Below are 26998 nucleotides of genomic sequence, written 5' to 3'. Positions count from 1 at the left end.
CTGACCACGTTCGCAGATGACTGCAAACTGGGAGCCATAATCGACAATCCAGCCAACACAAGCATCCTCCAAAAGGGCCTCATAGAAACAGACAACTGGTGCCAGAGCCATGGCCTCAAGCTAAATGCCAAAAAGTGTATAGTCATCCCCTTTGGCAAAAACAAAGTGCCCACAAATTACCACATATGTGGTAATCCATTAAGTACAGAAGAAGTAATTAGGGACCTGGGGACCCAAGTTGATAGCAATCTCTCATTTGACAACCACGTGGCCAAAGTGGTTAGAAAAACATTTTATATAGCCCACCTAATCATGAAGGGATTCACATCTAGATCAGGGCAGGTCATCGTGCCTCTTTACTCATCCCTCATCAGGCCCATAATTGAGTACAATGCCCCTTTTGGGATGTACCTTACCAGACACCTGCAGCAACTAGAAAGACCCCAAAAGTACCTCACCAAGAAGATCAAAGGGCTCAAACAGATGCCATATGCCGCCCGGTTAAAGAAACTCCAGCTCTACTCAGTGGCATACCGCCTGTTCAGAGGTGAGGTGATCTGTGCCTGACGTATAAAGCCATGTCCAACCCAGAATTAATGGTCATGCTGCACCTCAGAAAATCCAAATCCCATTGAGCTACGCTCGAGACTTGAACCTCAGCACTGAAATAAATAGGACATGCTGGAGGGACAGATTCATAACCCAGAGGCTCCCTTCACTCTGGAATAAAATCCCAGTCCAGGTTAGGCAAAGTCAATCATTGACTCTCTTCAAGAGGAATCTTGTTGAGTGGATGGGAGCTCATAGGTTTACCCGGGTATCACTTCTGTGTCACTGTTAGACAGAGGCACAGTATACTAACCTCGAAAAAGGGTATAGCAAAATTAATTTAAAATGGGTGGCGAAAGCCAAACACACTCTGGCTAGGCTTATAAATGCCGTAGGGCAGATAGCCTAGTATGAACCTATGAACCTATACTTCCCATGGTGTGTTGTGCACCCACGCATGTGGGGAGTGCCATATGTTGCTCTAACACATTCGACGGTTCCAGGTCCTGTGGATTGGGGGAGGCTCAACAGACTGTTCAGGTGCAGGGTCTGTTTGTTCTGTAGTGCATGCATGACACATATTGTGAAACAATGTAATCCAATTGCTGACATGCTTTTGGCTTTGGGGGGAGATGTTCAGCCATTTTTCACGTGATATCTCCTGGTATGATGTCAGGGACTATAGTCAGTGGGGGGTGGGTATGTATACATGGGCCTGTCTCATAGGATGTCGGCAATGTCAGTAAGGTACAGTTGTCTCTGACTCAGCACATATATGCATGTACATTACTATTTATTACATAGCTGAAGGACATGTCAAGATTCTCAGTCTGGACTCCTTCTCAGCTACTCTTTACATAACACCGACAAACCTGAGCACTAATCCCGGTTATACTCTTACACACTTAAAACTCTACTGATCCTTTGTGATCAGGCTACAGAGTATGTCATCATAATACACTGGCATGTCCAGGGGTCGGTTTTATGTGTACTCTCCAGTCCAACTATTGAATATTGTGGTTATGACACAATTTCATATCTGCCTCATGTACACAGACAACCCTCTCCTCCTCACATCACACTCACATATATGTGGGAGATGTAACAATATTGACATACAGGACACTGAGCTCTCTCAACCCATGACTGGCATAGTCTATCAGGTGGTAAGGGTGACCACACACACCACATATCAGTCTGAAATACACCGATAGTGACAGCAAACAAACCACATTATCACACATACACATACTCAGAGGCTCTACATACACTCTGCTTAAGCAGCAGAGACCTCCAAAGCAGACACACATATAACTGCTACCCTACTACAATGCCCACATGTCACACATTTCACAATGTCAGTGTGCCACACAGTCACTGCCCTTTGGGCTAAACAACACAGCTGATACACTTGTTATAGGTGACACTTAATGTCAAACACACTATCATCTCACTCACCGGGCCAGACAGGGGAATAGTCACTTTGAGCTGTCTCTCAGGTGCCAGGATCCACCACATAACACATGCACTCAGGTCACTCCAAAGCAGGTCCAGGACTGGCTCCATCATTGTCCATGCTGGTGCGTACAACTTCAGATGTTCCTCCCTGGACCACATGACATGGAACATAGAGGAACTCTGTGATCATGTTGCCCAGCCCAGTATTATCCTGACCTTGTCTATCATCTTACACTCACCAAGTATGATGTCACAGTATACCAACAAACTGATCACATTTAACAGTTGGCTAACATATTGGTGTTATTCAAAGGGGATATAGTGTCTGTCACCTGACATGCCATGTAGCTTCCCTATGGACAGCTTGCACCTTTCACTCTTGGACTTTTGAATACTGGCTAGGGTAATTGCTGCCACCATACTGCCCTATTTAAGCAGGGCTCAAAGGACAGAACCACCTCCATACACATTACAGAGTACACAACACTGAGGGTAATGCTGCTCAACACCAGATGTCTTACCCTCAAATTGTGCCCACTCAGGAATCTCCTCAGTATGTAGGATAGCAATATCTGTGCACTAACAGACACATGGTTGAGGCTCCCACATGCACACCAGCACTACCAGGTTGTATTTCGTACCATGCTTTCTGACCACATAACTCGGAATGGCTAACACAAATAGAGGGAGTATCCATATACATCACAGATACACATACCTCCGGGTTGGTAGCACTGCACAATGCATCACGGACTATACATATGCACCTAACATTGTGCAAATCTGCCTTTTGGTTTGTTGCCTGCTACAGACCACACTCCCCAACACAGCAACCTCACTCAGCTTTCCTGGGAACATTGAACCATATGAAGGTCTCCCCAAACACCATTATATTGGGTGACGTCAAATACCCACACATTGACTGTGGATAGTACACAGGCCCCAACACCTTTGCCCAACAGTTGCTACTATTTCTAAACTCATATGCTATGGCACAACTGGTCACCACACCCACAAGAGGGGACAACATATTGAACATGATCATCACCGACATGGGGACACTATGTTCCACACCTGCGAAATACCCCTCATTGGTAAGGGCAGAACATACTTTATCTCACTGGACATCCATATCCCGTCCCCACACCCATCCTGGGTAATCTTGGTGAACTTCTCAAAAGCAAACATCACACTCCTCCAAACCATGGTGGTATCCATCAGAGACCCTGGGTCAGTGGTAAGTATGGCTCAGACTGCTGAATCCTTTACATACACATTCTATGGACACCTAGTGGATTGCATGGATCATTACATCCAAAATAACAACTGGACTCACTCCTCCAATGGCAGTGGACCTGTCTGGTAGACCCCAGCCATTAATACACTTTACAACAAATGGTGGAAGCTACTACATGATAGAGCACAATCCCAGACAGGGAAGGCATCTGTGATCTGTACTAGCGGACTGCTACAATCATTCGGTATTTATGTCAGGCACACTTCTAACAGACAATTGCACCAGACACGCCGGACACTGACAAGGCCTTCTTCAGTTGGTTCAGGTACCTGGCTGGACACTCACTGATATGCTGTGTGTTACTGCATACTGACTAAACATACCCTGAACCCACTGACATTGTCATCTTCCTGGCAAACAGGTTCAGTGCAGATGTGCCCCCCACCCCCCCTAAGGTGGTACTGTCCATACCAACAGAGTGTAACCTCCCAGACATCACGAGTAAACAGGTGAGTGCTGCCCTCCCCACAGTGGACAACACAGCATCAATGGGACCAGACAGTGTCTGGCTTGTGTCATACACAGCCTTCATGACAGACGTAACACTCACATTACGTCACTGTTCGATATAAGAGTTACTGCACAATATGTACCCATGGAATGGCGTACAGCAATAGTGGTCCCACTCAACTGAATTACTGCCACAACAGACCACAGACAATATCAGCCTAAAAGGCTAACTAGCCTGTTCTGCAAAGCAATGGAGTGTATTGTAATGGGACTCATGCACATAGACATGGGAAACCTACAGACACTGGGTCCTACACATTACAGCATTGTTGTGGGCAGATCTTGCCTGTTGGACCTGTTCATATTCTTTCAACAGTTACCAGGTCCATCAGTGTTGGGGCGGTTGTCCACACAGCCTGCCTGGACCTTGCACAACCCTTCAACACAATACCCCACTCGGCCATTATGCATAGGCTCACCAGCATCAATATCAACACATATCTGACATGATGGATTGCTACCTGGAGCAGGGATAGCACCCACATGCTCAGTGTTGCAGGTGCCATGTCTGACTATACACCAGTTACACCTGGCATCCCACAAGGCTCAGTCTTGGGACATCTCTTGTTCAGTATATATTTGTGTGATGTACAAGCTATCACATGAGGGATATGGCTGCCCATGTTTGCAGATGACTGCAAACTGGGTGCCATAATCAGCTCTCCTGCTGGCACATGCATACTCATACAGGGACTCACAGAGATAGGTTGACTGGTGCCTGAACCATGGCCCATGGCTACATACCATTAGTTGCATAGTCATCCACTTTGAGGATGACAAGATGCCCACACATTACCACATAGGTTGTAACCCATTACATACAGTAGTAGTTGTTCGGGATTGGGGACACGACCTGTTCGTACTCTCGCCTTTGAAAATCCTATTGCCATAGTGGTTAGACAGTACGTCTACATAGCCCACCATATCCCTCATGGTTTCACATGTTGATCACGTGTGGTCATTCTGCCCCTATACTCTTCACGACCATGCTTGGTTACTATGCCACCTTTAGGATGTACCTTACCTGACACCTGCAGCAACTGTAATGACCACAAATGTTACTCTTCGAGCAGATGTTGGGACTCACACAGATGCCCTGCACAGTTCCAATACAGTAACTCCAGCTCTACTCAGTCACTTACCACCTACACGGATGTGTTGTGTGCCTGTAGTTGAAGGCAATATCTGACCCAGACTTACTGGACATGCTTCACCTCAGGATATCCGACTCCCTTGCTGCTACACACTCCAGGGACATATACCTCAGCACTGATGTTAAAAGGACATGCTGGGGGGACAGATTATTATCAGAAAGCCTCCACTCACTCTGGAGTGTAGTCCCGGTTTTGCATAGGCAGAGCCACCCACTGACCACCTACAGGTGACATCTTGACAAGTGGATGGATGATCGCATGTTTACCCATGGGATATCTTCTGGGTCCCTGCTAGACAGATGCACAATACCCTGAACGTAAATGGGCTATCTTGTGTGACCTACTATTCACAGGCACAGTGCTCTGATTTGACTGGGTTGTAGTAGCCAAAGACACTCTGGCTATGCTTGTACATGCCCTAGGGCAGATAGCCTAGTATCAACCTCTGAACCTATGATCATTTTCATGATGTACAATGTTTATTGCTGATACTGTTTGCAGGTTTTTATCATCTTTGCTTTCACACTTTATATGAACCACTTAGGTATCTGCAGAACATATTTGCTTATGGCAGGGTTCCACTATATTATATACGTGTCTGCTGTCATATAAGTGTGTGCACAGGACAGATTGCTGTGTAGTGAGAGGTTCCTGGGTTAACACATGCAACTGCCTGCTATGAGTGACCCAATGCTTTACTCCAACATGGCCTGTGTGTGAGCATGCCAAGTTCAGACTGTCAGTGTTCTGTTGCCTGACATTTGTCTCATGTATTCAAGTGTGTATGCATGCCCAGTGTGACCTTTCTGCATGTTGCTGTCTGAGGTCCACTACATTTGTTGATGTATGTCTACATGTCCATTATTAACATTTGTACTGTGTGTGTTGAAAGTCAGGTTCTATTCTTACTGCAGGACAAACCTTTGTGTCATAACTTGACAGGGATTGTGCTGTACCTGCAGGGTTTCCGTGAAATACTTTGCATAGACTTATCAACATTTCTTCATACAGGATAACCACTGCACTACTGTCATGGTTTAGTGGTTCAGTACTATGCCTATAGTGCACAGTATCCTGGGTTTGAGGCCCATTGCTGCTTATATTTTCATACTGAGCAGACCAGACTGCTTAGGGGCCAGTAGAGCAAATATGAGCACGTTGGCTTTTCTTCAGCTATGCCCTACCTAGACCTAGCTTGTCCAACATTGCTCAATATGAACCATCATTGTTGGACATTGGCCAATATTACTCTACATTGACCTCATTTGTAGTAGTTGGTATGTGCGATTTTGTTTACATTGACTACATGATGGTAAATGCTGTTTAGCACTGCTTTATATTGCTTAACACATGGCAATCATGCCTCAGGTGTTGATGCAGGGCTGCCTATGTTGGATGCACAAACTACACTCCCTATACATGTTTGAAAGCAGTAGGCATCCCTTTTACTATATGTGTGAGTCAGAAAGAGGTATCATTTCCAGAGTTCCTACTGAGCAGTGTATGTGCTATGCGTTGCCTCTTTGCCAAGGCCAAAGCATACTGGGCACGCCTCCTTCTGCCTACTGGGGCAGGCTCAGGTTGTTCCTCCTCTGAGTCACGTTCTGCCTGTAATGGCCTTGGCAATGGTGGGGGGCTGTTTGGCCCAGGCCTATGCTGGTCCTGCTGCAGCTATTTTCACAGGATCATATTACATAGCATAGCACATACCATGACAATTTGGGTACATGTAGTTGGTGAGTACTGCAAGGCTCCACCAGATGTGTTCACGCACCGGAACCGTGACTTGAGCAGCCCAAACACACGCTCGATTACATTTTGTGTTTGTGTGTTTGCCTCATTATGGCGTTCCTGTTCAGGTGTGTGTGCATTTCTGATGGGTGTCATCAACCACGGCTCCAGTGCATAGCCAGCATCCCCCAGTAGGTGACCATGTGGGATGTCCCCATTGGCAAATGTCTGGTACAGCTGCGTCAGATGCCAGATATGGGAATCATGGTAGCTTCCAGGGCAGCCAGCACACACATTCAGTATTATGCCCTGGGCATTGCACATGATCTGGCAGTTGATGGAGGGGAAGCTCTTGTGGGTGAAGTAGACCCTACCCCACTCACCGACTGGTGCTTTGATGCATATGTGCATGCAGTCTATTGCACCCACTACCTCAGGGTATTCTGCTATTTGCTGGAAGAGACGCATATTGCTGGCCAATACCTCACGGGAATTGGGGAAATATAGATGATCACCAACATGTGCTGACATGGCATCCAGGAAATGGTGCAGTACCCTGGATGCTGATGCCTGTGATATCCCCATCATATCACCAGTTGGTCTCTGGAAGGTACCTGTTGCTAATATTCTTAGGCCAACACATACCTTAGTTTCCACTGGGATGGGTTCCCCTCTGATGGTTTTGTGTGTGAGGTGTGGCCTGCACAGCTCAACAATTTGCTGCAAGAGGTCTCTGTCCACTCTATAGCACTCCACTATCTCCAGCTCATGTAGCCCCTGGTAGGTAACCCTGGGCCTGTACACTCTTCTCCATCTCCTCACTGTGGGTTGTCCAGCAGCATTTGCATTATCACCATCCTCAGCATGCTGCATATGTCGCCTTATAACAGCAATGGCAGCCCCTAACATTTTTTGTCTCAGTGAAGCTTTTTCAGTTTTCATTTCTATTAGCTTACTGCAGTGTTGCAGAGTCACTTGACAGAAATATAATGGACTGTTGTTTGTAGAGTTTTAAGTGCTGGGCTGGGCTGGGCTAGTGTTCAGCCTGGGTAATTGCCTGATTCTGATTGTTTTCACCTGCTAGCTCTGCTAGTACTCCCTGGTAACTTCCACTATTTGGTGTGCTTCCCTTTTCCTTACTGTTTCCTCGGTGGGGGGGGGGGGGCGCCATGCACACAAGTGCAAGCATGCACACAGCAGCTAACATGTGCGCACACATGCTTACATGGACTAAAGCTTGCTTATTCTTCTTAAAATGTGTGCACACCGGCGCAAACACGTTTACAACTGTTTACACAGCCTTACATATGCTTACTCAAGCCTACATGCATGCACACACGCTTACACACGCGCACACTGTCTTACTCGGGTTTACTAGCACGCACACATGTGCATGCACGCTCAGCAAGAAACTTTGATGTTATCCACGGCATACACCTTCGATTTCTTCACTTTACCTGGCCTACCTGTTGACACACCTCTTTCAATATTATGTAAATGTAAGCTGACACATGTCACTCTGCTCCAATGAGCTTCACTCCTTTCATACATACCCCCCTCGTGATGTCACCTATCTTCTACTCTGTTACTCCCCTTATCCTACTCCTACACTCCACTGACTGTGCTCATTTGCTATGTAAACTTGCGATTCACTATCCAAACTCTCATTTGCATAGGATTGCCTACTAATGCTTAGTTACATCTCTTAGACTGAGCTTCCCCCCATAGCAACCTCTACTCGGTGGCCATGTTGTCTTCAGCCTGCCATTCCCTTGCATTGTAAATTCATTTTAGCTATAAAATCCACATTTGTGGATCTTAATTATTAATCTTCTGCTTTTTAGGGCGCAGCGCGTTTGTGCGGCGCTGCGCTACGGTTAAACCTCGGTGATCGGGATAAAAAAAAGTTATTTTATTTTTAATTTGCATCACTTCCCATTGCCAATGGCCATATTTTTGGCCATTGGCATGCTTCCTCCTGTGAATGCATGCTTTTTTTTGCAGCTGACATGGCTCCGTTTTGCTATTTGCAGAACCGTACTCAGTTATCAACTGAGTACATTTATGCAAATAGCACTACTCCTACTCGGACAGGTTTGGGTTTCCTGGATTGCAAATTTACCTCATTTGCATGGCTTTTGCCTGCAATTGAGGTAATTTGCATATCCCAGCCCTGTCCGTGTAGGACTAGTCTGGAGAGCTCAGTTGCATGCCCCTACCGGCTGTTCCTGGATCGTTCGGCGGACATGTTGGCTGCATGGAGTCTTACTCTACTCTAAGACTCCGTGCAAGCCTTTGTGAATCCAGCCCAAAGTTAGTGCTTTGGCCAAGCATGTTATTGGTACTAACTCTGAACACACCTTTAAGTTTATGGCCATAGGCAGAATTTTTGACAACATCGGGGTGGAGACATACGTAATATGACTGAGCAGTTAGAGACCAGATGTATTATTAGACTTAAGGGAGATTCAAGGCATGGTTTAAATGAACATGTGCCACTTAAACCCAAGCTTAATTCCAGACCCTTATTTAGATAGCTTTTTTCTTCTTTTTCTTTTTAAATGTATCACTAATAAAGTGTGCTCACTTATATATGTAATTTTTAAGTGTATTTTTATACATACACTTTTACAAATATATACATGTTATATCTAAAGTTGCATTTAAAAGACTGTGTATTTCCTATGTATATGTGTTTATATATATATATATATATATATATATATATATACATATATGTGTGTGATTTTTTTATACATTTTTCATAAGTACCTTCCATTGATAGCAGTGCATGCTTGCAAGCTTTTCTTTCATTCAGTAGGGTAGTAAGCTGAAGTTACACCCTAAGATAATTTTTGCCTAATTTGTATCATGTGACTACTAGTGCTTGCTAAAGGTTGTATAAAAAGAAGCACATTTCAGTTGTATTTATTAGCATCTGATGAAGCAGATTTCCCTGCAAAAGCGCTTATGTTTTAACATTAAAACTTCAGTTGAAACTGGAAACCTCGGTCGTACCTGAGTTCTTCTGTGCTTTTAGCTCAACATTTTTAAATTGTTTCTAATTGTGTCTGCTACTGTCAGCAGTTCTCCATGCGTTTGTTGCTATGTCTCCTTTGACTGGTTGTGAGATATGCTGACATTACAGTCATATCCAAGAAAGCAATTTTGAAGATCTGCAGAATATGCACATACCCCTTCTGTATATACCATCCTTGCTAAATATCCTTTTCTGTGAGCATGTCAGTGATGTTTATATCCCAACCATTCATCTCCATTGACATGTAACCTTGTGTGACAGTGACATTTATACTATCATGTGTTTTGATATGCTTATACTCACACAGGAGGTGCAAACAGCGATACGTACTGTGCTATCTACATATGTGCTTCATGTTATGCTATGACTTGTCTTGGAAGTGCACATACATTGCTATATCCATTCTTGGATACATTGCTATATTGTACATGCCCTCTTCCTCTTTCTTCATTCCTATCATTCATGTCTGCGGCCATTTTACTCAGCACACTTTCCATGCCTAGTGTATTCATGTTGCATTGTATTTTCCCTTGTTGATCTCCCCAACATCTATTTTTATCAGTCTGTAGATACTTATTTTTGTGTACATTCCACTGAGTACACTTTTCTATAGTGTTTATAATGCAGTTGTTGTCATTGTGGCTGCCCGCGCCCTCTCACAGAGCAGATTTGCTCATAGGCAAATTTGTATTTATGTTCTTTCTACATTTCTGCTGCTCTGCATGATTTCCTGGCTAACAACTGTGTTGCTGTCTATGAAACATTGCTTCCATATGTGTAAGCATGATGGGAGTCATGCATATCCGATTAACATTGCTGCTCATCCTGTAAACACGTAAACCCCATGTAGCCTGCTTATCCTGTAAACATCTAAACTCCATGTAGGCTGCTCATCCTGTAAACATGTAAACACCATGTAGGCTTTGACTGAAGCCTACACAGAGATTATTGATTCCCCGGTGTGATCTTTTTTAGATTAGAACTAGCAATTGCTGTATCATTCATACGAGATGATTTTTCTCAAGGTGAAAAAATGGATACGATGATACACCAGATGCTATGATTTTATTTGGGGACTAATTATATTCAAAATTGGTTTGTTGAAGCAAGAGAAAATTATGCATGATTAATAAATGAGACAATTTCAAGATGAATCATGACTCAATGATTAATAAAAAGGGTGTATATATAAGGTCATGAGACTGATACATGCTCAGTTGTGTTTTCTAAACTTTGGTTATTAATGCATTTTTAAAATGCATAACAAGAAATGGCTCTTCATAGGTGGATTTATGCTGCTGAGTATAGGTTGCTGATAATATAACTTAGATAATTAAATATCCCTTCCAAACATTCAATAATAGACTGGATGCTAAGATTTGGAATGTAAAATATACAATACATTGCTCCCTGTGTGATAAGCAGTCTACATATATCAAAGAAACTTCAAAAATCCTTGTTTATTTTTCTAATGATGGCTTGTATTTTGCTACTTGAGATATTAGACTAAGACTGTATGCTGAATCATTAAGAGAAATATGCTTTTTAAAAGTAATTTGAGTGCCATGGTTTGAAATTGTCATTGTTACAAATTAGAATTTGCCTCTCTGCATAAATCTGTCATATATGTTTATTGAATAATTAGATGAGGTATGATTCAGGCCACAGAGATGCTACACATTGTTTGACTGCTGTTTTCTTCAGATTAGGAACAGCAAAAGAAACCAAAGATGTCTTTGGTTTGACATATCTCCAGAAAAATGTCCTCGAAGGAAATCAGCAGTCTCTCATGCTGGCCTGGAAGTGCAGCATTGGAATGAGTTCAGAGTTTTATTGTACAGACAGGTAATGATGTCCTAGCATGAACTTCAAGCTGAGAAGCAAAAAACAAAATAAATAAAAACATAATTAAATAAACAAGTAAATAAATATATAAAAGCAAGCTTTTTTCTCTTTTAAATTGCATTAAACTGCTTACTACACCTGCAATAATGAGCTTTCATAGTTTGTGCCACACATACAGTAATACAGCTACACCACAAATGCAATAATACTAGCATATTTCTAAATGCCACTATTTATTTTATTTGACATTTACTTATTGGGATAGTCTGTCTGAGTCAAAAGAACCCATTTTCATTGGAGCACTGGGGAGAAAAGCTGCAACTACAGACCGTGATTTTCTAACATATTACAAACAAATTATAACATTCTAGTTTAATACAGACTAAAGTTGTTGCAGTTTCATGTAGAGACACAGACATCACAGCATTTAATCATACAACCATTTTCAATGTATATACAGTACATCACAGACATCACTCATTTAGTCATGCAAAAATATTCAACATATATGCAATATAATACATTCTTATGTTCATAGACACAAGTGATAGGTACAGGTCAGCTACTACATTATTATGGAATAGGAAAGGTATTATGGGGAGAAATGGAAGATTGCGGAAAGTGGTGTTAGCTATCACAAGTAGAGTTAGCAAGGTTGAAAGAAAAAGAGGTGAGAATCTTAGCTTGGAGTAGATCAGACAGGGAAGATAAAGTAGAGGCGAAGTTATTCAGGAGTAGAGCATAAGCACAGCCATGAATTATTTAGATGTTGTTTTAGTGAGGTTTTGAAGGCACTATGTGCTGAAGACCTATCAGGATCTGCCATCTCTGCCCCCTAACACTTTACACCTCTGACTCCTTCATCTCACCCTAGCTATACTGCTTCCTGAGATTCACAGAGATGAGCTGCAGTTGAGGCCGAGGGCTTTAGAGCGCAGTGACAATACACTGTAGTGTTAAGAATACTTGAACAACCAAATGCAGCCATACTGCACATCTGAACATATATGAGGGATTCATTGTGGAAAGCTCAAGTTGACCACAGCCAAGTACGGCAACACATAAACCACAAAAGCAGTGTGCAAAGCAGTCACAGCCCTTAAGGCCAAATACAACACCAAACATACTTGTCATAGGTGACTCCATAGTCAGACACACTGACGTCCCACTCACCAGGCTGAACAAGGAGAGGGTCACAGTAAGCTGCCTATCGGGCGCTAGAATCCGCCACATAACACAAGCACTCGGGTCACTCCACGGCAAGTACAAATATGACACAGTCATTGTCCATGCTGGAGTGAACAACCTGAGACGTACCTCCCTGGACTACATGAAAAGAGACATAGAGGAGCTCTCTGATTATGTAGCCCAGGCAGGTATGACCCTAACCCTGAGCAGTATCCTTCCTTCACCAAGAATGATGCCACAATATAGAGACAAGATGATCAGCTTTAACAATTGGCTTAATGTCTGGTGTCATTCAAAGGGGATCCAGTGTCTGTCTGCCTGGGATGACATGCTTGACAAGCCACGCTGCCCATAGGGGGGCTTGCACCTGTCACCCTGGGATTCGGATATTGGCTAAGGCTCTTGCCACCCCATAGTGCCTTTTTAGGCAAGGCTCAAATTCTAAACCTACCACCCTAGAAAACAAAATGGGAAGAAACTGAGGGTAATGCTGCTCAATGCCAGAAGTCTAAATCTCAAAATGCACTCGAGGCCCTTCTCAGTATGGAGAACATCGATGTCTGTGCTGTAACTGAAACCTGGTTCAAGGCTCCTGAGAGCACCCGGCACTATTAGGTTTTACCTCATATCATGCGTTCCGGCGGACCACACCACAAAAGGAGGGTGTATCCATATTCATAAAGGATACCCACACCTCCAGGTTGGTGGCAACGCATCAAGCTGAAACCATCCAGGTGCAACTAACCATAAGCAAAACTGCTCTACAAATTGTAGCATGCTACAGGCCACCCTCTCAAACTCAGGAACCCCACACAGCCTTCCTGAAGACACTGGAGGTATAAATGTATCTCAAACACCATCATATTGGGTGACTTCAACTACCCGAATATAGACTGGGAACATTACTCAAGCCCTAACTTTCTAGCCCAACGGTTCCTGGAGTTCGTAAATTCAAATGCCATGGAACAGCTAGTCACTGTTCCCACGAGAGGAGAAAATATACTAGATCTCATTGTCACAAACATGGGGACAAAATGCTCCACACCGAAGTATATCCCTCATTGGTGAGATCTGATCATAAACTAATCTCACTGGAAATCCACATCCCGCCCACCCCAAACAAAAGACCATAGTGAAGAACTTCTCTAAAGCAAACTTCACACTACTCAAGACTGGTATGGTATCCTTCAAGGCCCCTGAGCCAGTGGAAACCACAACCCAAGCTGTGGAAGCCCTTACAAATGCCTTCTATGAACACCTCCAGGACTGCATGGATCAGGCAATCCCAAATAAAACCAAGACTCTTTCCACAAAGGGCAAACGTCCAGTCTGGTGGACCCCAGCCATTAACAAACTTTACAATAAGAGGAGAAAGCTATTACATGATAGAACAAAATCCATAAAGGGAAGTCACCCCTGATCATTATTAGTAAAAATACGAGCACTCATAAAATCAACTAAGGCCAATTTTGAGAGAAAAATTGCCATGGATTCAAGGACAATCATAAGGCCTTTTTCAGCTATGTTAGGAACCTGGGTGGAAACTCCCAGATATGCTCAGAATTAGTCCAAAATGATACAAAAATCACTGAACCCACAGACATTGCCAACATACTGGCAGACAGGTTCAGTGCAAACTTCACCCCTCTCCCCAAAGGAGAGATAACTATCCCAGCCAGTGTAGCCTAGACATCTCAAATGCCAGGTGAAAGCTGCTCTCTCTAAAGCTAAAAACACAGCATCAATGGGACGGATGGTGTCCCCGGCTGTGTGCTACATGAGCTAAATGAGGAATTAAACCCGCACATAAGGCAGCTGTTTAATCTCAGCCTTACCACAGGATACGTGCCCAAAAGGAGGCGGACGGCAACTGTGGTCCCACTCCACAAAGGCGCCTTCTACAGACCCTGGTAATTACCGCCCCATAGTTTAACAAGTCTAGTCTGCAAAGCTATGGAGAGGATCATAATGGAGCTCATAAACAAAGATATAGGGACTTGCAGACATTGGACCTGACCCAGTTTGGCTTTGTCAAGGGAAGATCATGCCTTTGAACTTGGTCGACTCTTTTTGAACTGGTGGGCTTCTTTGAAACAGTCACCAAGGCCATTGATGAGGAAAGGCAGCCCATACAGCCTACCTTGACCTTGCAAAGGCTTTCGACACCACCCCCTTCGGGTATTGTAAAAACTTACCAGCTTAAATGTAAACCCATATGTCACAAGATGGGTTGCAAACTGGCTTAAGGACAGAACCCACAGGGTTAGAGTTGCTGGCGCTATGTCAGACTCCAAGCCGGTCACAAGTGGTGTCCCACAGGGCTCGGTCCTTGGCCCTCTATTGTTTGGCATCTACTTCTCAGAAGTACAGGCCAACATGGGAGGACTTTGGCTGACAAAGTTTGCAGACGACTGCAAACTGGGCGCCATAGTGGAAAGTGCATCGGACACGGATATCCTTCAGAAGGGACTCACGGAAACAGATAGCTGGTGCCAGAGCCATGGCCTGAAGTTAAATGCCAAAAAATGTATAGTCATACCCTTCAGGAAAAACAAGGTAACCCCAAGCTACCATATAGGTGGCAATCCACTAAGCACAGAAGAGGTTATCAGGGACCTGGGGACCCAGGTTGACAGTGGCCTTTCTTTTGACATTCACGTTGCTAAAGTGGTTAGAAAGACCTTCTACATTGCCCACCTGATCATGAAGGGATTAACATCCAGATCTAGTGAGGTCATTGTTCCACTGTACTCTTCACTTATCAGACCAATGATCGAGTACAATGCCCCATTCGGGATGTATCTCACCCGACATCTGCAGCAATTGGAGAGACCCCAAAAGTTCCTCACCAAAAGAATAAAGGAACTCCAAAATCTGTCATATGCTGCCAGATTGAAGAAACTCCAGCTCTATTCAGTAGAGGTGACATGTGCCTGACATACAAGGCCATGTCCAACCCGGAATTAATGGACATGCTCCACCTCAAAAAATCCAAATCCACCAAAACCATTAGAGCAAGCGACTTAAACCTTAGCACGGATATAAATAGGACGTGCTGGAGGGATAGATTTATCATTCAGAGACTCCCTATGCTGTGGAATAAAATCCCGGTCCATGTGAGGCAGAGCACCTCGCTGACTCTGTTCAAGAGAAATCTAGACCTGTGGATGGGAGATCGTAGGTTTACCTCGGGAATCATCTCTGTGTCACTGCTGGACAGAGGCACAGCAAACTAATGGGCACAGTATTTTTTCATATAAGGGGTGGCGTAAGCCACAAAAATTTGGGCTAGGCTTATAAATGCCTTAGGGCAGATAGCCTAGTATAAATCTATGAACCTATGAACCTATGAACATATGAAGATGAGCAAGGCACCGGCCACATGCTGGCTACCATATCTCAAGACAGTATCATATAATAATTACAACCATTAGCATGAGTCATGGCTCTGTTGGGTATCTGTGCAGGTAAGGAGGGTTTTCCATTTTACACCTAGAATAAATTGTAGGGTAGGACATGTCTTTATTTATGTATGTGTTTTTTGTGTGTGTGTGTATGTGTTTGTGTGTGTGTGTGTGTGTGTGTGTGTGTGTGTGTGTGTGTGTGTGTGTATGTGTGTGTGTGTGTGTATGTGTGTTTATGTGCATATTGTGTGCATGCTTTATTTGTGATCCATGATAAGCTGTTTTAGTTGCACAACATTTTTAGCAGAAGTATAGCGCATGTAATGTTCCTAAGCCAAGACAACCCCAAATGTATATTTAGAAAGTATCGTTATCAAAAAATAACTAGGTGAGATGTACAGGGTAATATCCATTTTTTTTTTGCATCCCTGGTGGATTATTACTCAGGAGTGTTAAGATTTTGTATATAATGGGAAAGACTAAAAGATGGTGGCATCATTGGTCATTAGCCATTTTAGTCCAGCCTGTGAAAGTATATTTTTTGAACTTTATTATCTTCAAATATCAATAATGGGGTAAACCTATTTATGTGACATCCGCAACTACTGAAACAATTCCATGTAATGAACAAGTATGTGAATGTTGACGTCTTTTAACCATCACTAATAATATACACCTAGAATAAATTCTAGGTTGCATTAGCAATAGTATAGTAGTTGGATCACAAATGCATACAGTAACTACTTTGAGCTACAGATATTAGGAACATTATTTTCCTTACAATAATTTTGTTTGTGGTGATTATTCATTACTGGCTATGTAAAATACATTCTGTGGAACCTATTTCTCATGGTCACACCAGAGCTACTGTTTTCTGCAAGATTCAAAGTGGGACACTTTTTTGGGGGAATAATCAAAGTGATATTTATAGCTAAAACCGGGTAACCTGCTGCCATCTTTTATAATTCAAAGCACACTCTTACATTCAAGAATTTCAGCTTACATTTTTGATTGAGATGGTCAAAAAAATAAGAGAGCAACTTGCTCTTATTCATAGAAGTAAAACTACTGATCCCCCAAGGTCACCAGTGTACTTGCCTAATGAGGACACTGTCTCTTGTCATACAAAAAAATCTACTCATGTTTTTTATGGTAACATTGAATTAAAAGACTATGAATATGGTATAACTAGTAGTATTTCTTACAGTATAGATAGCAACAATGTAAAAAATGACCTCAGAAATTTGAAGGTATTTTACAGGCAAGAACAACTGTAAAACATATTGGGAGATTAACCCCCAGATTCAGCAAGCCCTGCACTGTGTGTAGGAACAGTGCAGGAGCTCCTGGAGGCAATATGTCTGCAGTGCGATCCAGGAATAAGCTGCAGGGACGTGCACGAGTGCTCCTGCACTAGTCCTGCATGGACTCAGCTCCTGTATGCAAATTACCCCATTTGCAGGTGAAAACCATGCAAATGAGGTGAATTTGAGATCCAGGAAGCTGGCAGCCAGCCGAGCAGGACTAGTGTAATCTGCAGAAATGTACTCGGTTAGTAACTGAGTACATTTCTGCAAACTACAAAACGGAACCATGACAGCTCCAAATAAAGGGTGCATATAAGGTGTAAAGCATGCCATGGCCAAATATATGGCCATTGGCATGGAAAACAGTTTAAAAAATAATAATTTTTTTAGACAATTTCAGCTGTTTAAGCATGGGGCAGCGGCGTGCAAATGGGATCGGGCAAAAAATTAAAAAAAATAACCTGAAATAAGCATTCTAACCAAAATCACTATTTTTCCATTATACTCAATGGCTGGCAGAAGACAACATGGCCAGTGAATGCTGGTTGATAAGGGGGGAGGCTCAGTGTGGGATCTGTAACTATGCATCAGCAGACAATCCTATGCAAATGAGGGGAATGAGAAACCCAGATTTCCCCTCAATGCTCGTCAACACCCAACAGTGTAAGTGCAGGAATCACTTGTTGCAAGCCTAAGAGTTAGCTGACATCATAGGGGGGGGTGTCAGGCATACTGTAAGTGGATTGGAGCCCTGTGGCTTGGATTTGCCCTTAGCTTAGTAGAGCTAAGCAAGGGGGTGTGTCTGAGGCTGCCTAGCACTCTTTACATTGCTTAAGCAAGTGTGCGCACCATGCACCTGGTTTTAAAGGAAAAAACAAAGTAAACCAGGAAATAGCAGCTCTGTGCCCATTTGAGCACTGTGTTTGTGTGCCGCTCCCCAGAGCTAACAGAGGGGAACCCATCCTAGTTGATACCAAGGTATGTGTAGGCCTAAGAATACTAGCCACAGGTACCTTCCAAAGGCCAACTGGGGATATCATGGGGATCTCACAGGCATCAGCATCCAGGGTACTCCACCAGTTCCTGGATGCCATGTCAGCACACGCCAGTGAGCATGTATACTTCCCCAACACCTCTGAGGGGTTGGCCAGCAATATGTGTCTCTTCCACCAAATAGCAAAATACCCTGAGGTAGTGATTGCTATAGACTGCATGCACATATGCATCAAAGCACCACACAGTGAGCTGGGTATGGTCTAGATCAACTGCAAGGGCTTCCCCTCCATTAACTGCCAGGTCATGTGTGATACCCAGGGCATAATAATGTGTGTGTGTGCTGGCTGCCCTGGAAGCTATCACGATTCCTATATCTGGCATCTGATGCAGCTGTACCAGAGATTTGCCAGTGGGGACATCCCTCATGGTCACCTAGTGGGGGATGCTGGTTATGCACTGGAGCCATGGCTGATGATACCCATCAGAAATGCACACACACCCCAACAAGAGCTCCATTATGAGGCACACGCACAAACCAGAATTATAATAGAACGTGTGTTTGCGATGCTCAAGTCACAGTTTCTTTGCCTGGACACATCCGGTGGAGCCTTTTAGTACTCACCAGCTACATGTACTCAAATTGTCATCATATGTGCCATGCTACACAATATGATCCTGCAGAAACAGCTGCAGCAGGAACAGCATGGCGCAGGGCCACATAGCTCCCCACCATTGCCAAGGCCTGCACAGGCACAGAGTGACTTGGAGGAGGAACAACCTGAACCTGCCCCAGTAGGCAGAAGGAGGTGTGCCCAGTATGCTCTGGCCTTGGCAAAGAGGCAACGCATAGCACATACACTGACACAAGAGGGACCCAGGGAATGACACCTCTCTCTGACTTGCACACACAGTAAAAGGGATGCCAAACATGACACTACCTGTGCTCAGCCATGTATAGGGAGTGTACTATGTGCATCCGCCATAGGCAGCCCTCCAGCACCATCCTCAATACTGGCACACCCACAAGTTAAGTCACTCTTCTTACCAATTGCAGAATGGAGTAGTATGTGTTGTTACTTGTATCTGTGGTATGGATGTGAGCATGCAAGGGAATTGGGTGGCTGAATAGGATGCCAGCAGATAGTAGACACTTACAGTGGCAGCATGTGATCTGTAACAAATACTGGTGTCACCATAGTAGCCAGTACTACACATGGTGACAAAACCCACTGCGGGAAATGTGCTGGGTCACATGTGTGTCCATATGACACACACATAACAGTCAGGGAGGTTCACATACCTGACAACAGTCTCAGCCAGAAGGACAGGTGTAGACAAACACAAACGAAGGCTATGCTAAGGCCTCTGAATGATGGCTATAGGTAACCTCTCCCCCAAAAGGCCTACACAGACAGACTACATCAGGCCAGGCAGTAGGATGTTAGTTCTGAAGGGTAAGAAGTCAGAAACTGATATGTAGATCAATCAAACCTAAGACCTGTAGTACACTGATATGCCTCTAGTCAGCATGATAGGTTACAATACAGAATAAAATGGAGTACCTGACATACCAGTACAGTCATAGCAAATGTGTACAAGTTTCAGGTGTGCCCCCTCCAGTCCTATGAAGAAATGTAGAAACAGTCAGGTGTGCTCCCCAGTCCTTTGTAGATATATAGAAACAGTCAGGTGTGTCCCCCCAATCCTGTGTAGAAATGGAGAAACAGTCAGGTGTGCCCCCCCCAATCCTACGTAGAAATGTATAAACAGTCAGGTGTTCCCCATCCCTAAGTCTATGTAGAAATGTAGTAACAGTCTGGTGTGCCCCCTCAATCCAATGTAGACATGTAGCAGGCAGGTGTGCCCCCCAATCCTATGTAGAAATGTAGAAACAGTCAGGTGTTCCCCACCCCTAATCCTATGTAGAAGTGTAGTAACAGTCTGATGTGCCCCCCAATCCGATGTCGACATGTAACAGTCAGGTGTGCCCCCCGCAATCCTATGTAGAAATGTAGAAATGGTCAGGTGTGCCCCCCAATCTTATTTAGAAATGTAGTAACAGTCTGGTGTGCCCCCAATCCGATGTAGACACATTGTAACAGTCAGGTGTGCCCCCCAATCCTATGTAGAAATGTAGTAACAGTCAGGTGTGCCCACCCCTCCAATCCAATGTAGACATGTAGTAACATGTATGTGTAGGTATAATGCCAGTGGAGCTCAGATGACGTGAGGTGGCCAAGGTAGCAGGATAGATTGTAGCATTTGTACAATATGCAGGTATGCGTGTGTTAGGTTGGTGTGTGTTTCATATTGTGTGAAAGTGGTCAGTATGTATGCATGTTGAGGTTTGACCTGGTGGCCATTGCCCACTACTGCCAATGACAGGGCCAAGTCCTCACAACTGCAGTGCCAAAGACAATGCTCCCCAGTATAACACATTCTAGCAGTAAGCAATTGTAAATGTATGGCGGTAATATGTGTCACCATCTGAAAGATGGACATGGCATGACTGTTGGGCTAGATATACAGTCAGTACACAGAGAAAAGTACCCCAGAAATACAGTGTATAATGTGTAACCGTGAAATGGACACACTCTTAGAATTGTACATACAGGTATGCATCACATTATCTGGGCTTGTAGTAGGGAATACCTCTGGCCGAAAACTTGCAGATCACAAAGGTGATAGGACTGATGTACTGAGAAACAGCTGATGTCCCTGCACAAGCCAGCATAACTGGAATGCCTCATGCATATCTGTGAGTCAGATGCAAGTAGTGTCCATAGCACACATGCACCCAGCTCACCCACCCACCACCCACAGGTACCTCTCCGGTCTTATCCCTGCTGTTGGGAATGGGTACAATATGACCCCCACCTGTGTATGGCAATAGTGAAAGAATGCAGCATGCAGTGCAGGTGTACCATGCAGGTGTGTCCCTAGCAGTAAGCAGCACCCTGCCAACATCCACATCACCTGATCAATACTGATAGAAAGTATTGTCATGAACACCTAGCACACCTACCCTGTCACCCCAGGGGAATATATTGTATGGCAGTCTGGTACTTGTAGGACTGACAGAATACAACAGCCTGCTACAGCTGGCCTGCATCACCACCAAATGGCCTACAGGCCTCTGCCAAAGGCCTGCATCTCAACCGTACTGCCAATGTATTTTATATTATGGGTACCCAAATAACATAACACACTCCACATAACCCATATGCAAGGCCATGTGGACAAACGACAGTAATATGTCCACAATGTCCCACTGCATGAACTGTGGACCAACACCAAAACACAGCTGTGATAAAGTGATAACTATAGGGAAAGTATCATAGAATGTTTGCATAATGTATGGAAGAGGATAGAATAGGAGAGAGGGGGTTGGGAGCATGGGCAGCAAGGAATATGCAAAGTCCGAAACACAGCCGTGTGCACATACTATCCCTGGCTGCAAAAAAAAAATGGGTGTCTACAAACCTGCCCATGCACCACAATAGGGGTGATGTCCTGACTTGTGACCCTGCCTCTGGCTAACCTGTGTGAATCTGTACAGCAGTGAGGTATTGCCACATCAAGGTAAGGCCATACTGTCTCGTCAATGGATGTACAAGTATGGGATCCTCTGCCATTACTGTACCAATGTGCTGAACTTGTTAAACAGACCCAGCAGCAAGTGTCTGCAGGTCCCCCTCCAGAATGGCATAACTTTCCAGGAATATGTAGGCATGTGACCACAATACTGGACACAGCTGCATTCCCCCTGTGTTCCCCAGGACATCACTGCAAGCAAAAATATCTACCTGACAGTATTTAAGGATATAAAACATCACAGTGTATAACAGTACACATGTCTGAATATCTCTGCTAACAGCAGTACCATGTAGCAGAAGCAGCACAAATAGAATCACCTACAGTACCCACTATCCCTTGCAGAGTTTGACCCCATATCGCCAACTGATCTACACATATCCCGCAGAAACAGTTTTCTAGATGTAGGTGTATAACACAAAAGTCTGCACTGGAGTACAATCTACCTGGAATGGATCCACACATTCAATACCGAAGAGCATACTGGGCATGTTCACACACTTTGAGAAATGAAGGCAATGTCAGACAACAACATACTGAAAGGTCATACTGGGCATGCTCACACACAAACAAATGAAGCCCATGTCTGCCAACAACAGTGAACCATACATATCTGACAGTTGCAGATGATAGTGCATACACTCCTCAGTATGCACCAGTCATGCTATGCACACACATTGGATAGGAATACACACATATATCCAAGAACAGTACACTACAATATGCCAAAAGTACACATTCATAGATGTGTGGAAGAGAGTGACAGTGACAAAGAACCTTCCATCATGAGACCTGTCCCACCCAGCACACAGCCAAATGGCTACAACCACATAATGTGCAAATGTCACTTACTGTAGAAATTAGCCACTGGTTTCCCTCAGCATTAAAGACTATGTAGTGCTAGTGCTAGCTGTGCAACATGAATGTACAAGGCAGTAGTCATCTAGCAGCTGTATACACGTACCTGCAGAATATAAACCTGTGTCTGCTGAGTGTGGTGTGTCTACCTCTAGATGAATGGGTTATGGCCCATGCACACATATTGCCCTCCCCATAGCCCTTCTATGGCAAGCCTGCTGATGTCAGTCACTTTGAAATACACCTTTGGGGAAAGAGTAGCCCAATAATCTCTGTGGCACATCCTATAACTGCGTAATGCTTTATTAGAGTGATAAACTAGTTAGGTAGGAGTTCTAATCCTAGACAACATGGCAACTGTGTGTTTATCTGTCCTTGTAGAAAGCAATGCTTTTTAGGCTAGTCACACTCACTACAATTTAAATGCTGTACTTTGGCAAGCCTGCTGATGTCATTCACTTTGAAATACACCTTTTGGGAAAGATTAGCCTGTTAATCTCTGTGGTGCATCCTATAACAGTGTAATGCTGTAATGTGATATAGTAGTTCAGTAGGGGTTCTATTCCCAGATATGGCAAGTGTGGATGTTTATATGTGTGTTTGTCTGTGCAGGGTGCAATGCTTTTGAGCACATTCACAGTCACTACAACCTACATTGACATACTTTGACAAGCCTGCTGATGTAATTCCCAGTGAAATACACCTTTGGGGAAGGAATGCTCCACTAATCTCTGTGGTGTGTCCTATAACAGCATAATGTTGTTGTGTGATATAATAGTTTGGTAGGGGTTCTATTCCCAGACATGACAAGTGTGGATGTTTGTGTTTGTCTGTGTAGGGTGGATTTGAGGTCATTCACAGTTACTACAACCTACTTTGGCAAGCCTGCTGATGTCATTCCCAGTGAAATATACCTTTGGGGAAGGAGGACTCCCGTAATCTCCATGACGCATCCTATAATAGTGTAATACTGTGGTGTGATATAGTAGTTTGTAAGGATTCTATGCCCAGACATGGCAAGTGTGGATGTTTGTGTGTGTGTGTGTTTGTTTGTCAGTGTAGGGTGCAATGCTTTTGAGTCCATTCTCATTCACTACAACCTCCATTGACCTTCTCTGGAAAGCCTGCTGATGTCATTCCCAGTGAAATACACCTTTGGGGAATGAGTAACCTAGTAATCTCTGTGGTGCATCCTATAACTGCGTAATGCTGTACTAGTTAGGTAGGAGTTCTAATCCCAGACATGACAACTGTGTGTGTCTGTGTTTGTCATTTGTATCCTTTGTGGATGTTACTGGGAGTGTGTAACAAATGGACGTATTGTGGAGCGGGTTTTGCAAATTTCTTATATGGTGGCTCTATTATATGTCACTATGATCACCTTACAAGGATAACAGATGTCAAATAGCCAAGAGGCTGAAGTGCCAGTCCATACCCATACATGTGACATCAAGGCCTGGTGAACAAAGTAAGCAACCCTTGTATTAACAAGAGAACACTCTCAACCCATGTCTCATACACAAACACACTTGCCTAGGCAAGAACCACTATGTTTGTAGTACCTGCATATTGCCCACAGATAGTAACCATGGTGTGATTGCAGTGGATTACAGATGGCATGGCACCCTGTCCATCAGTAACATAGGCACGTAATTGCAGACAGTGCACCCTCACTATGTTCCCCACTAGACACCTGCAACAACTCTGGTGCCATCAAATGTGACCCACAAAAAAAATACCATGCCTTAAACACATGCCCTGTATGGACAGATGCCATGGACACCAAGGCATACCTGTATCATGCTATCAATGTAGGTGCAGGGTCAACCTGGTGTCCATTACCAGTTCCTGCCACATGAGGCCAAGAATGGCACATCTGATGATAACAATCTTGTACACAACATGGGCCAGACACCCCAGGTACAGTTCCACATGTCACTGTACATGCATGTGAGATGTGTGCACATCCCAAACACCGTCCATGTCATGGACTATAGAACACATACATGGCAAGCATTGCACAGCACTGGCCACACACAATAGTAACCCAGGTGACTGGATGGTGTATACAATACCCACCTGTGTGGGCCAATCCAGACACTACACCCCTGAGCCACACTGCAGAACATTGTCATGTGGCCTGATGCCAAGGTATACCCTTCACCTAGCCTTTTATAGCCTTCTGGCACAGTCAACCACTACACACCCATGAAGCAATGCACCCATGCATGTCAGTACTGGCACCCTCTGTGTGTGTGTGTGTGTGTGTGTGTGTGTGTGTGTGTGTGTGTGTGTGTGTGTGTGTGTGTGTGTGTGTGTGTGTGGTGTATGATGCTTTTGACCACATTCACACTCACTACAACTCCTATTGACCTACTGAAGCATGATGTCTGATGTCAAACACCTTCACATACCTTTTGTCCATATAACCTCTGGATAACTCCTGTGGTGCATGTGATACATGCACTTTACTCTATTGTGGGAAACTAACTAGTTAGGAAGTCTATTCCTGACCCTGCCAAGTGTGTCAATGTGTATGAGTCACTGAGAGAGTGTGGTTGTGTTGAAGTTGACACCTGTTCATGTGGACAGGCATGTGTACTACACCTACCATATCGCTACTATATCACTTTTGTAAATGTCACTCAACATCACATATACCTTTGGACAGCTCCTCAACATGTAAGCTATGTGGTGCATACAATAACTGCATAGACATGTAATAGCAATACATTGTCAGTCAGGGGTTTGAAACCCTGTCCTGGTAGGTGTGTGACACAAACATGCTTAGGTTTTACTCTTCCACCCCCTCCCTGACTTACTTTGTCTCTGTCTGTCTCTCTCACTCCCTCTCTGGTGGATTTGGAGAAGTACACCTGCTTTGCTCAGGCAGCAGCTTGTGTTTTGTAAGTGATGCTCATGATCAGCTGATGGCCTCTGAACGAATTGCAGTCCTCCTCTAGCTGATTGCATGTGGAACAGCTGTGGTAACATTCCCATAGCCAATTGCATGGAAACACACTCCAATATCTAGGAACATCATGCTGGTTTTGGGCCTTTTAATTCACTGTGAGCAGGACCTAGATCTTGTGTTTGACAAACAGCATCACAGATGGTTTTGGGATTTACCTCTAACAACATACACTGTGGAAACAGACCAACAGAAAGAAGGGGGATGTGCCAAACATGACTACAGAATGTAAGTGTTGCTATTCTGCATTTGGAGTAATGTCGGTTTAACAGGGTGTGTGTGTGGATATGGCTGGTCTACATGTTTTAATACCTGTCATGACAGTGTTATGTTTTTGAGGAAACTCCCATCTGTAGGGTCAACTGCAGACTGGGCAGTGTGTGGAGCCTTTTGTTTCTTGTGTAACTCACAGAACACCTATCTGAGAACTGCAAAAGCATAGTGTGAGGATTGCAGTCAGTACCTGGTGACAGCCATGAGAGTTACTGACTTCATATCCCTCATAGAACATATGTCGCAACAAACCCTGGTACGACAGTAAATGTATGAGGTTATCACAGCAACATGCCAATATTGGGCCAGTGTTCATAGCTCCAGCCACAAGTCTGATAACCTTTGTACATAGGTCATGCAGTAAGAGATGCATATGTTATGTACACCATTATTTATTGACATCATACCTGATAACATGTCAGTCAGATATCAGACTGCTAGACATGTTATGTATAGTAGTGGTTGTTTCTGAGGAAATAACTTGGGCATTCTGCAGTTGTGCGTACATTACTGGGGTCTGTGTACTTAGGGTGATTGTTGACAGTATGTGTATTGTGCATATATACCTTGGGCTGTGCACAGACTGTGGTACATGTCATTGTTCTTGGTCCTGTTCTATCTGATGTTACATTCAGTTCCAGTGTATAGTACCCTATTGGCTCACATGTCTGTAGGACCAGACACACGTGTCCCATACCACAGACAGCCATTGGATGACACTGTGTCATGACCCAGTGTATGTAGGGTTAGTGTGTGAGTGGCACATATAAGGATGGTGTTTATCAGACAATCCATATAGTGTCATGTTAAGTTTGTGTACCAT

The sequence above is a fragment of the Protopterus annectens genome, chromosome 5.part1, assembly GCF_019279795.1.
Source record: "Protopterus annectens isolate FY-2018-M chromosome 5.part1, PAN1.0, whole genome shotgun sequence".
In the NCBI taxonomy this organism is placed as follows: domain Eukaryota; kingdom Metazoa; phylum Chordata; order Ceratodontiformes; family Protopteridae; genus Protopterus; species Protopterus annectens.
Note: the sequence above shows the minus strand (reverse complement) of the source record.